The sequence below is a fragment of the Phoenix dactylifera genome, unplaced genomic scaffold (assembly GCF_009389715.1).
Source record: "Phoenix dactylifera cultivar Barhee BC4 unplaced genomic scaffold, palm_55x_up_171113_PBpolish2nd_filt_p 000285F, whole genome shotgun sequence".
NCBI classification, from domain to species: Eukaryota; Viridiplantae; Streptophyta; class Magnoliopsida; order Arecales; family Arecaceae; genus Phoenix; species Phoenix dactylifera.
Genome location: NW_024067769.1, coordinates 631,373 through 645,490, shown reverse-complemented (window position 1 = coordinate 645,490; position 14,118 = coordinate 631,373). Strand labels below are relative to the sequence as shown.

The 14,118-nt window shown below is 38.1% G+C and overlaps 1 long non-coding RNA gene and 1 pseudogene across 1 annotated transcript; both read right to left on the bottom strand.

Annotated features, from left to right (window-relative positions):
- Positions 1-1,294: 1,294 nt before the first annotated feature.
- On the bottom strand, positions 1,295-1,637 carry LOC120105447. The gene is made up of 3 exons (XR_005507840.1): positions 1,581-1,637; positions 1,411-1,503; positions 1,295-1,310 (listed from the first exon to the last, which is right to left on the bottom strand). It is a non-coding gene; the product is annotated as an uncharacterized LOC120105447 (long non-coding RNA).
- A 9,162-nt stretch (positions 1,638-10,799) lies between these two features.
- On the bottom strand, positions 10,800-11,906 carry LOC103723149 (annotated as a pseudogene).
- Between the last annotated feature and the right edge of the window lie 2,212 nt (positions 11,907-14,118).

Here is a 14,118-nt window from a genome sequence, read left to right as displayed (position 1 = left end):
GAACCCAATGGTCAATCCTAATTAGATTAGGACTTAACCATAAGAGAGGCACCAATCCTCTTTGGAAGAGGATTAGGCAACACAAGGAGGGATCACGCCCCTCCTCCTCTCCTTGTGTGGCATGAAGAGAGGGGCCGGCGCCCCCCTTCCCTCTTTGGAAAATTGTCTTGGAGCTCCTAATTTAGGAGCTCCACTCCTTATAAAAAGAGGACTAGGGCCGGCCCCAAGTAAGAAGCTCTCTCCTCTTCCTCCAAGCCGTGGCCACCCTCTCCCACTCCTCCCTTGGTTCAGCCGCCATCAGCAAAGGGAAAAGAAGAGGAGGCGTCTCCCTCCTCTTGGTCTTCATCCTTGGCTTCAGCGCGTACGAAGAGAAGAAGGCTGCGAAGGGATTTGATCTTCTTCCTCTTCTTCATCCTTCTTCTTCCTCCTCTCAAGTGCAATCAAGAGTTGATTGAAAGAGAGGACATCAGCCATCAAAGCTATCTCTGCAAGGGAGCTAGCACCCCGGTGAGATAGAGAGCTTGGATCGGATCCTGCTTCGTGTGGATACCCGTAGAGGCCGGACGTTTGAACGGCTTCAAGCGAACCCTCTTCCAAAACCACGAATTCAGATTTGCGGTGATATCTACCCGCGCAAGGTGAAGATTTGATCTTCCTATTAGTTTTAAAAGTTTTAATTCTTACCTAATTACGAAAGGTCTCGAAACAACGTTCATGCGATGAACGTCGATCCCGCACATGCCCCCTTTCCGCTGCCATCTGATTTATTTTTGAAATATCAACGGCATGGGCGGGTTCCCAACAGGGACAAACTGATGCAACAAAGATGTAATCTGATTAATCTGAGCCCTCAAAGATTGCATCTCTGTCTGGTGGCTCTGCTTCGACTCTTTTATCTCTGCCTTCAGATCATTAACCTCTGCAGTGCTACTACTCTGTCTAACATCTTGAGTATATCTATCTACTGCAGACAACTGAGTGGGGTAACTCCAACGCCATAACCCCTCACTCGACCATAATGCTCCGAGCCATCAATTCGGTAAACACCTAAGCTTCGACACCTCTGGTGTTGCCGATTGAAGATGACTCTCCGATACGCTCTGAAATAAGGGATGTAGCTCTGTCCTATATCTCTCAAAAACAATCAAATTAATTTTTGAAAAATTAAAATATATAAAAAATCATTGCAGAAATTATTAATAAGTACATACAACTATATCTCTCGACTCCTCTCGGACAAAGCAGCCATCTCGGTGGATGTGAGTCATCTTATAGAACTCCACCTCACCAGGTTTCCCATGGTCTTCCATCTACAACAAAAAGTATATTGGAAGAGTTTCATCTTATAGAACTATATCATGATACATGCTATATGATACAAGAGTTTCAAAAAGTTTCAAAAAAACTTACGAATTCAGCTCTGAGCCTCGCATAACTCTTCGAGCCTGAAGTGTGAGGAATTGTCTGAGATGCTCGTGCGGCTCGACCAATGTCAGAATATGTCTACCACGAAAAAGTAAACATTGTAATATATTAAATATATTAAACATTATATAAGGTATTGAGAGAGAATACACAACCTGTCCTCTCTCGGAAAACCAATAGTGAACAAGCTCCCTCCACTGATGATGGTATACTTCAGGAGGACAAACACGAGCAACCTCCTCCTCTGTCATACCCTCGCGCTTCCAGTCGGCCTCAACTTTGACTTATATTCTTCCATTTGCGTTGAGGACTTTAGCACCCAATCATGGCTCTCTGGGAGGGAGCACAAACTTTTCTACACCAAATAAAGAATGTATAATAATATTAAATCGAAAAATTAAATTATAATAGTAAGCAAATTAACATACAGTACTATCAAATAACAATATTAAATTCAATTCTTTATCTGTACAAATTTAAGAAGCTCAACTTTATAAGAAGGAAGCATATCATTCTACTTATGATAGTTGAGCGACACAACTGACCCCTACGCGCAACTGATCCTAAGAAACTTGATAAAAGGCTTCCAGCCCTCTTGATGGCTGCCCTAGTTCGTTGCATTCGACGACCATCTTCTCATCCTCACGAAGCTGCCACACATCCGTGCTCGAGAGAACCCCTGTCAACCTCACTCTCCCTTGTTCATCTATAAAAAATAATAATTAAAACATTGGAGGCAAATTAATTAAAATAATTAGATTGTAAATGAACTAATATATGCACTTTAAATCAAATTACCTTGGATATGCAAGTCATCCATAACCTCCTGGCCTGGATGTGCTGAGACTGAACTCATGCTGAGACTCGAACTCGTGCTGCTGGGCTGCTGGGATCGATGACTGAGCAGAAGAAGATCCCACCCGAGACTGCTGGAACTCCACATCTCTGAATCATTTTCCTCGGTGCATTTTGTTAGCTAAGCAAGTACTTAAGCAATTGAAATCTGTTTAAAAATGCAAGAGTAAAAAATGCAATTAATAAATAGGGCATTTTTTCTTACTTCTGAATCAACAACAGTAATTGTGAATTGATTGCGGATAACTTCACGGCTCTTTCTTACTGCAGATTCTTGTACAAAGAACAAGCTCATCTACCAATCTGAGCAGAAGAATAACAAGTCAGCAGAGCTTCTATTCAACAGAATCTACAACTAAATAATTAGCAGACTATCTAAATTATAAACGAGATTAAAATACAAAATATTTTCACCCAAGATTCAATCAAGAGTTCAAGATTTCCATCTTGTTTCCTGATGGGCAGGATGGGCTGCCAAAAAAGGAACTAATACAGAATGGAGACAATTAACACCAAGTAAATTCATCCAAACCTAATTTATTATACCATTCGCTTCTTCCATGATAGATAATATTAGATACATTTATATGTGCTTGTAAACTTGTGATAACCTAATAAGCAGAATAAAACTTTGGGAGAACAAAAGGAAATGATTATATTACAATTAGATGGACACCGGCTGAATTTTTGAGCAATCTCAGATTTTCATCTGAATAGAGTTGTAGAAGACAAAATCATATCAACATGAACAGTTAAGCATACCTTTCAATATATGGTGATTTCCAGATCCATGTTAATTTAAAAAATTGTATGTAGCCGTTCAAGAACCTGCAAAATGATGGGATTGGTTCAAAATATTCAACCATCCAAATCCACCACTAAAACTCCATGATTGTTTACAAACACCAACAAGTACTGATCAATTTATCTCCTTGTGCCCGCCAAAAATTGGAAAATAGAGGGAGCAAGTACCTGTCTAGCACTGCACCATTGCTTGGGAACTAACAGTACATAATAAAAGGCAAACGATAACAAGAACACAGTACGTAATAAAAGGCAAATGATAAACAAGAACACAGTACATAATAAAAGCCAAATGATAACAACAACTTATAACCCCAAACAATTGGACAAGGCATGTCATTATGGTATGATCATACTCCAGGTCCAGCTGCCTAATGCTTAATGGTTTTCTGTTGCCCCAAAATGCTCGCATGCAAAGCCTATGCACTTTACTAGTATAGATAAAAGAAAGTTGTTTTAGTGCATGGTACCTCTATATGCTTATTTGAGAGCATCCATGTGAGTTATGAACATAAATGCATGCATACATTATGGCGTAACAAAGTATATAATGCCACTTTACTGGTATAGATAAAAAAAATTGTTTTAACGCATGGCACCTCTATATGCTTATCTGAGAGCATCCATGTGAGTTAGAACATAAATGCATGCATACATTTTGGCGAAACAAAGTATACACCGTGTCATTTTTATTAGACAGACCAATTTATTGATATAATAAGATGCCCAAACAGCAGATTAGTACTTTGTTGTTCTTTATAATCCACAAACATCAAGTTTCTAATATGTTTAAATAAATTGAGCATATCTTAATTATGTATTTATGCGTCCACCACTCACAAAAACCACATATACATGTAAATACAAACAAATAGACATATACATACACTTTGAGAGAAAGATTGGACATCGTCAGTCCTACATAAATGCATACAAACATACTACATTCATACAAATATTTGAAGAAGCCGATGATTAGTATTTTGAAGCACATCATGACATCAGCAGAGCCATAGTGCAGCAGGACCATGCACCAGTGTTACTACAATTAAATGATTCATATTCTTAAAATGATCTGAGCATTAGAAATTTCCAAGTAGCATTACTTGAAAAATTAAGCATGGGTTTTCAAAACATGGACCAAAAATTGTTTTGCTGAAGTCTGCTGGTTTCTAATAAAGAAAACAGATTGTGTGAGAACAAAGTGTCATGAAGGAAATATATGGTACCAAACTATTAACAAGGATGTGTAAATCTTCTTGCACAGTGAATGGAAATATCTAGTAATGTTTCTACTAAAAAGGAAGAGTCATACAACAATACCTCACCCTTCGTACGCATGCCAGAGCATCGGAAAAGAATGACTTAGAAATAAAGCAAACTGGTACAATATGCAAAGAGAAATTCTGAATCAAGGTTTGACTCACTTTTTAGCGAGCTTTAAATAAAGTTCTGTCTAGCAACCTATTGCATGTGAAAATAACACTGGATCATCATTACACATGACAACATAATATTCTTGTAATTATGAAAGGAGAGAATCCAAAATAACAGACTGACAAGCTAAGGGAATGATGATTACAATTAGTTTCTTCTTGCTCCACGAGATGCATGAGATGTTGCTTAATAGACTATTCCTAAGCCCCCCTGATAGCACTGAAGTTATATTCCAAATATTTACATTATTGGTTAAACAATTTGCAGTACCAAAAGTAGCAATAAAACAAATTCATACGCTACTAGTAGAAAAGTCAGTATCGGTAATATAGAAACAGACTAGAAAATTTTTCTTACCATTACGAAACTATACTCTTTCATTGTCCATCAGTCGGCATATATTTAAAAGGCATACACTGAGTATAAGTCTCATTATCCTCCTCTTTCAAACTTTTCTATATCATACAAGTCCCTAGGTTTAGTCTTTATGACAACAGACCAATCTTTATCTTTTAGTCTTGTACAAAAAACACTTGTCGAGCTTGAGATGAAAAAAATGAATGGGTCATCTTTTCAATAGCACACCGGTATGTATCAACTTTTGAAAAATTTACAAGTGTGAAACGATTTATGTCTTGTCTCAAACCTCTAGATGAGTTTATATCCACCCCAATCACATCGAAATAGTACTACCTTAAAGTTTCCATAATAATCCAGCTCATAAATATCCTTCAGTGCACGCGTAATAGTTTTTCCCTCCGCATCAACATAACCCCACTGTTTGGGTTTTTCTAAATTTCTCACGTTCTTTAGTATGAAATTTGAAACCATTTATAATTAACCCATCATATCTGTTGATAATATTATTCGGACCTCGAGCAATGACTATTAATTCATCGGAACAATTTCCTCCATCATCGTTGGGCCACCTAAAAAATTATAGAAGCAATGATTAATTATGTCAATGACAATGTATTAAAAAATTGTGAAAATACCTAATGTATTAAATGTCTAACCTGTTTGAATAGCCATTCAGGAAATAACTCAACCAACCATCTTTGCTCAATCTTGGGGTAGGACGAATGTTATTGTTGATGCTTCGCTGAGTTACTAAAAATTCCTCTGCACGCGATCAAAAACTCTTTAGCTAAGCATTTATATCTGATATGACAGATAAGAAGATTACAATCATACTAACCTGCCGATACTCGGATATTATATTCACTGTGAAGTAACACATAGCGATTGTGCTTTGTTGCTAATAATTTTTGGTCAAGAACAACACTTTTTAACGTCCCCAAAACTCTTCCCGCAGATGAAACTTGTAAATTTCTGCATTCTCTAGACAATATCAAAATTCCTTGGAGGTCGATTGAGAGCAGTTTCAACACCTTCGAGATATCTTTGAAGCAAAAATGTCAAACACCCTCAGAAATATATCCTTTCAGCAATCGAGCCCTCGGGATTAGGCTCGATTGCGTAACATTAATCCTTTAAGCGCATCAGAAACCTTCACGAGAAATTTTTAAGATCAATATCACACCGATATGATTTATAAATATAGATATTAGAGTTTAGCAAAATCACCTCTCAATAGGATACATCCATCGGGTATTGAACCGGTCCACCAAGTTTAGCTTCCGCCGCTAAGTGAATGAGTAGATGAACCATAATAGTAAAAAATCCAGGAGGAAAGATCTTTTCCATATGCATAATGTAAGGGCAACATTAGACTCCAATTGATCAAGCACCCTAGGATCAAGAACTTTTGAACACAATGCTTTAAAAAATGATGACAACTGAGAAACAATTACAAGAACTTGATTCGCCGTTGATGATCTTAAAGCCAATGGAAGTATATCTTGCATCAAAATATGACAATTCGTGACTTTTAAGATTTGAAAGTCTTCGCTCTTTAAGATTTACGCACCGTGAAATATTCGATGCATACCCATCAGGAACCTTCATATTTTTCAGAACCATTAGAAAAAGATCCTTATTTTGAGTAGACATTGTGTAACATGCAGGAGGTATAAAAAAATTTATTATTAGAAAGCTCTTTCGGAATGAAGCTCTTGTCGTATGCCATATCTTTCAAATCAAGACGCGCTTTCAAGTTGTCTTTTGGTCTTTCCATCAAGATTTAACAATGTTCCAATCAAGTTATCACAAACATTCTTTTCTATTGTGCCATGACATCAAGATTATGTCGAAGAAAATTATTACTCCCAATAAGGTAAATCAAAAATAAATACTCCTTTTTTTCCATAACTGTTTCTGTGTAGAAGCAACCCAATGTGTCATCATCATTTTCCTGTCCATATGCATTGTCATCATTCTCAAAAAAATTAGCATCCTCTAAAATCTCTGATATTAACCCTTCATTTAATGAGCTACCAACATCCTCCCTTCCCCTCTTCTTTAAACATTTGGAGACCTTACCAGGTATGTAATTTGTGCCATGCATTTGTCTAAGAACTTCAGTACCAGTTGGTGGAATAGTGGCAGAACGCAACTCTGTGGTACTATCAAACAGATCATTCTGAAATTGAAATGGATGGTTTGGTTCTAACCATCGACGATGGCCCATATAACAGAACTTTCCTCCATTTTTTAACCAATATGAATGGGTTGAATCTCCACAAGAAGGACATGCAATACACCCCTTAGTGCTCCAACCGGATAAATTAGCATATGCAGGAAAATCATTAATAGTCCATATAAGAGCTGCACGCAATTTGAATATTTGACCAGTAAAAGCATCAAATGCATCAATACCCTCCCATAACTGTTTCAATTCCTCTATTAAAGGCTGCAAAAAAACATCAATATCATTACCTGGGCCCTTATCACCTGGAAATAACCATTGACAAAATGAGTGAAGACTGTTTCATACACATCCATGGTGGTAAATTATATGGAACCAAAATAACCGGCCAAGTGCTGTATGTAGAACTCATAGTTCGAAAGGGGATTAAACCCATTAGTAGCCAAACCCAGTCTGACACTGCGAGCATCAGAAGCAAATTCGTGATGCCTATCATCAAATGCTTTCCATGCTAAACTATCTGCTGGGTGTCGTAACATTCCATCTTTTGTACGGCCTTCGTCATGCCATCTCATAGAGGAAGCCGTCTTTGGATGATGATACATTTCTTTTCAATCTAGGTATGAGAGAAAAATATCTCAACACTTTAGCCGGTCATTTTCTTAGTCTGTGCAGCATCCACTTCATTTCAAAAAATCATTGCTCATCTTTAGATTTCTTCCCATCGTGAAGATCCACATATTTGGCACGACTTCTTCGTTAATATTTCCACCACGGAATAAAATACAGTCATTCGGACAACTGTGTATCTTCTCGTATCCAAGATCCAATTCTTTTACTAATTTTTTGGCTTCATAAGAAGATGATGGCCAAAGTAACGCCTTCCGGAAATGCATCATTTAATAATTGGAGAAGCATAGTAAAAGACTTGCTAGACCACCCATTCAAATACTTCAAATGGAATAAATGCACAAGAAAAGAAATCTTTATAAAATTCTTACAACTCGGATATAGTTCTTCATCACAAGATTTCAGCAAGTTATGATACCGAGCTGTGTCATCATCAGAGTGTATATGTTCTTCAACATGCATAAAATCAGTTGTTGTACGCTCATCACCTATTTCATTGCTTCTTGTCCTCCACTAATATCTGTTAAATTTCTAATACTATGTCCAAGAGCATCTCTGAGTAAGCCCCTTATATCATCTTCTCCTACAGGTTTTTTTTCTGTATTACTGGATGCAAAACTAGAGGTGTCTTCTATATACGAGGGTTGGTTACATGGGAGATGACAATATCAACTCTCCATGAAATACCCATTCAGTATAATCGCTTGTAAAACCATTCCACACTAAATGTTCTTCAACAGTTTTTGGAGCAAGAAGAAGAAGCATTTACACATTTTCGACATGGACATAAAATCTTCCCATTCATATTAGATTTTCTGAAAAGCAAATTTAATGAAATTCTGAACTCCATTCAAATATTCGTCACTGTATCTCGGCTTATTCATCCAACTTTCGTCCATTCTAAGAAAAAACAAGGTAAATGATACAGTCAAAAATATGCATGCGTACACTAACTCAAGCAAAATTAAGTTAAACAAATAGCACTTAATCAATTAATTCAATGGTTGCATAGCTACATTTAAGAGCTATATATATGTATTACAATATGTGATCCGTATTAGATACCGGTATTGAATCGGTATGGTACGGTACGCTCCAACCTTACTTATAATCCTTATCTTGGATTTGTAGCCTTATCTTGGATGATCACTATTATTGTGATTTTCTTACCATATAAGCCTAATGCATCTGTTTCTCAACCTTACTTACCATGAGAATGTATTGACTTATTGTGAAACCTGTTTAATGACAATGGATTTGTTGCTGGTGGTTTAAATTGTAATCATGTTCTTCCTATATTGTAATTAGACTGATGTCTATTTATAAAGTCAGCTTGTTACAATGCCAATTTATTACAAAGCCAGTCTGTTACAAAGCCAATTTATTGCAAAGCCAGTCTGTTACAAAGGACAATCTGTTAACACAAAGCATATAAATCCATGTTGAGACAATCTGTTACAAAGGGACAACAATCCATGTTGAGGCTAAAAGGGCATATAAACACCCTTTCATTGTTGGATTGATGCTTAAAAGGCAATCTGTTAACTGAATATCTATCATTACAAGCCACAGCTGATTAAAAACAGCTTTCAAGACCTACTAATTAGTTCAAGGCATTACAGTTTGCTGATTGTAAATAGCTTGCTGTTCAATCTAGCTACCATTACTCAGTTCCATACATGAAAATCAATCCAGCTAATGGCTGCATATAAGAATCACTTTACACATCTACTAATAGAACCAATATGCTTTTATTTCTGCTTTCACTAAACAAATTCAGTTCCATGGATGAACAGACTCATATCTGTTAGCCTAAACAAATACAGTTCCAATACAATCAATTCAATGCACATTTTTCTTTGTTTATCACAAAATAAAGTGACGACTATTACCATTGTGTATCACATTTACAGTCATATGACACTGTATCCATACATGAACAAACTCATTTCTGCTTTCTTTGAACCAATATGCATTGAATTGTTCAATAGACAGAGAAATATTCGAAATAGCATATTAGCTAACTACAAGACTGTAACTAATATTTATCAAGCCTTAACATGAAGTGCGAGAGAGAAACATTCCATCTCATGATTCTTTTTAATGATTGTTGCTAGTTGTATCTTCTTGCTATGTTCTTTTTAATAAATAGCTATCAAGATGAGAGAGCAAAATTAACAAGCAGTATGCATAAAATAGTGCCTAATAAAAGTTAATAAATAGTTACAAAATAGCAAAACAAATGCATAATCTAATCGGACAAACTCAGTGAGTAAGAGAGCAAACGAAACCATATATTTCCAAGACTACCACCTCAAAACTTAGAAAATAAGCTAACCAAAGCAAAGGAAATGCCAGAATCTGTACATTTACAGAGAATTCTAAAGCATAAACCGGAGATTAAAAAAGGGAAAGAGGGAAACGAGTTCTCAAGTACCTGATAAGAGAGCAAGTCTTCCTTTGATAACTTTCCCCAAATTTCTAAGCCAACGAAGAGATCTGAAGAGCAGTAGATCTAGATCTGAAGAGCAGTAGATCTCAAGTACCTAATACAGTAATGAATGAACATTCCTAAAATAAGGAGACAGAAAGAGAAAGATATATAAATATCTCCAGGCAGAGCTCTCTCCTTCTGAAAAAGAAGAAGATAATCCTATGATCCTATGATCGAAGCAAGAGAAGAAGATAATCCTTGCCGGCTCCAAACTTCAAACGCCGTGTGAGTGCTCTGCGGCGGAGGAGGAGGAAGTCGTCCACAAAGAGGAGGCCAACGAAGAGGGGAGGAGGGGAAGGAGATGCGGCGGAGATCGGTGAAAAGGGCTGAGGACGGAAGGGGTCGGTCGCCGGAAGGGGACGGAAGGGCTGAGGATTTAGGGCTGTGGCCTGTGGGGGGAGGGGATCGATTAGGTCTTGTGGTGGGAGGAGTGAAGTCCGACGACGCTTATAAGCGTCATCGTATTTTTTCTATGCCGACGCTTATAAGCGTCGGTAATGGTTTTTTTTCCCGACCCTCTTTACAAGCGTCGGCGGTTACCGTCGGGAAAAAAAAAAAATGCCGACGCTTTCATTTAGCGTCGGCAATATAGAGTCGCGACAGCCCTTAATTGTTGTAGTGTTCTGCGTCGTCGATGCCCCGGAGCAACCTCATATATCCTTTTTCGCCCCAAGTGGTACCCCATGAATTCTTGAGCAGCCAATATTTGGTTCCATCAGTTGCTGTCCCATAGCCCACGACAGTGACAGCATGGTCCAGATCAGTTCCGCAATTACCCATGAAGACGTCGCCGGAGTAAAACTGGAAGTCTTTCCCACTGCCCTCGATGGCAACGGAAACGGGCTGTTTGCGACTGCTTGTAAGAGCGATGACTCGCTGTTCCTAGGCACGTCTTCGTAGCCGCTGATAGTGGCTGCAACGGATGAACTTTTATTGGTGTCGCAGGTTCCTTCCTTCGCCACGTAAGGATAATTAGCTTCCGTCGTTATCCCTTGTTGCTGATGATGTACTTAAATGCATCATCCATTATGCCCCCACCGCATCCTCCATTCACCTTGTCGCAATCCACAAGTTGTTGCTCTGATAAGGAGGTCAATTTGCCAGTGCTGATCTGAGCGATCCCTTCAGTAGCCGCGACGGCAGAAAATGCCCAGCAACATCCTATTTTATTTTATTGATTAGTATGATTTGTTAGTCAAGCACTTAAGTACGTACGTACATCAATTCATTCTTCGAAAGAACTACAATCGTACGTGCATCGTATCTTACCACATTGGCCTTGATCCTTGATGGGAGTTACTGCTCCTTTACTCCTCCAGTCCACGCTAGGAGGCACGTCGGTCACGTTCGCATATCTGAAGTTCTGTCCGGTGGCACGCATCGGCTTGGGCTTAAATCCAGTGTAAGAAGCCCTGAACTCCTCGGTGGTGAGATCGGCAAATTGGTTGATGTTGAGCTTGTATTTGCGATGCCCAGCTTGGTTCGTGGATTCAATGTAATCGACGTTGGCTTTGAAGATCTGGAAGCGGTGCTCCTTCTCTGCTGCATCTTTGTACACGCGCCCATACTGCACCATCCATCGCTCGTGCCTCGCGGCCATCAGACTGTCGCCGATGGTGCGGGACGCATCTCTTGGGGAAAAGCCCATGAAGAACAAGGCAAGTATAAGCCATAGGCATTGGTGGGTGGTAGAAGCCATGGTCTTGTGGTATATTATGGTGTTTGCTTGATGCAAACAATAGGTGTCGAGCCGGGATTATATAGAGGTTGTTGGCTTGGAAGGAGGTTTGGATCCTGACGGACGGCATCGCGACGGGTATCGCACGTTTTCCAAAGAGTGATGAGCGGCCTGTTTGGACGGACTCTTGTTTAATTGTTTGCTGGATTCTGCAGTTTGGGCCGTTCATCACGCTTCAATGCCGCAAAACGACATGTGGAAAGACTTCGGGAATGGTGCAACTAAGTGCCCATTTAGCACTGGGGAGGGTGCGGGCGGTGAGCTCGGGTTTACACGGAGGTTTGGCTTAGCAGAAGAATCCTGAAACTTTACGTGTGCTCTTAACTCGCATCACACGTCTTGCAGAGCGTGATGAGCGGTAGCTGATTTGTTCGAGCATTGACGGCTATTGTTGTGTGAAGCGCGTGATGCTCTCTAGAAAACGTGTCGTGCGCTTCGGAAGAGACGGCTCGCCTGGTGGGCCACAATATAACGGACCCAAACTAGCATTGCGCACCCAATTTCGGCCTGGGTTGCTATCAGTCGCATCTTAATTTGTTTCTGTACAACGCATCTTGTTGCATGCGAACGACTCTTCATGCGTCTGGCCACCATGATCAATAATTTGGGTTTTCTTTCTCGTCTTCGCTCTTTTCCTGATAAAAATACCTTAGGCTAGCTAGTGATGATTGGCTAAAACAAAAGGAAAAAGAAGAAGAAGATGACGATGTTAATGATCTTACACAATTCTTGTCAAATAAAAAGCTTGGTTTTCTTTCTTTTATCTATTTCAGCTTTATTTTTGGATTTATCGGGCTTGCAATTGATTAAGACCTTCTGCAAAACTCCGGTCATCCAAGAAGACGTGCGTTGGGTCATAGTGTAATATTTTAGAGGCTTCTACGAATGGATACTCACACCTAAAATCATAATCATGGGCCCGATCTTTGGTAAAACAATATTATTAGAAAGTTGACCAACTTTTTCATTGACCAACATATCTATGCTCTTCGTTTCTCTAAGTTGTTAAGATATTTTTTTGTGGACACCATTTACCTATAAATTGGACAGAAAGACTTAACCCAATAGGGAGATAACTAAATTATTTTCCCACAAGTTGGTAAAATAATCTTTTTATTTTGTTCTTAAAATATCGATAACCCTACGATAGTAGAATAATAATAATAATAATATAATATAATATGTATAATACAGTATGATATATTATATTATACATAATAGTATTTATACAATAAAAGGTATTGTAGAAAATATGGAAAGATCTTGGCAACTTAGTTGAGAAAGTAGTAATGCAAAAGAACATAGGTAACATATTAAGGAGCCACATTCCAATGCATAAAAGAATATGCGTAAGTTATTTTTTCATCTAAATATTGCCTGAAAAATACTTACTTAGGAAAATATAGATATCTGAGTAAGTGTTTTAGCCCCCAAAGAACAAGCCTTAAAGGAAAGGAGTCCACAGCGTGCATGCAAGGAAGATGGAAGGTGATGCAGCATCTCAAGTAGGTGGTTTTAGGGGGAAAAAAATAAAAGAGACTACCAGAACCATACTATATTATCAAGTCTTTAGTGTGGTACACATGTAATGTAATAACTGATATTGACCCAAGTGTGAGTCCTATACTAGAAACTTATATATGATCTCGATATATGGTCAAAACATAGACACTAAACACCACCCCAAATTAGAATGAATTGAAAAACAATTTGCTTAGAATTGTTATAAAATGCATGGTTGTGTATAATTTGGTTAATTAGCCAATAATTCAAATGTTGGTGGATGCAATTTACACATTTTATCTCAATCAAGAGATTGATTATAGAGGGTTTCTATATTTTTACCTATGATAAAAGGACTAATTTGTGGGCGACATAGGAGGCAAAAAAGAGTAAAAGAAGTACCAAAGACATGAATTAGATAGAAAGAATGGAACTAAATCAACCTCCATGCAATTTGATTCATAGATTCTTGATGTATGTTGGACATAATTGAAAATATTAAAATACAATGATTAAAGAAGGCAAAATGATCATTAGAGTTGGTCAAACCTTCATTGTAGAGAAGAAATCTAATTACATGATAAAAGGCTAAGAGAACCCATTTAGTATAAGTATTATTGTAGTTATTCTAAAAATTGACGCAGTTCCTAATGAATCTTTATTGTTGCTTTTAATCATCAAATC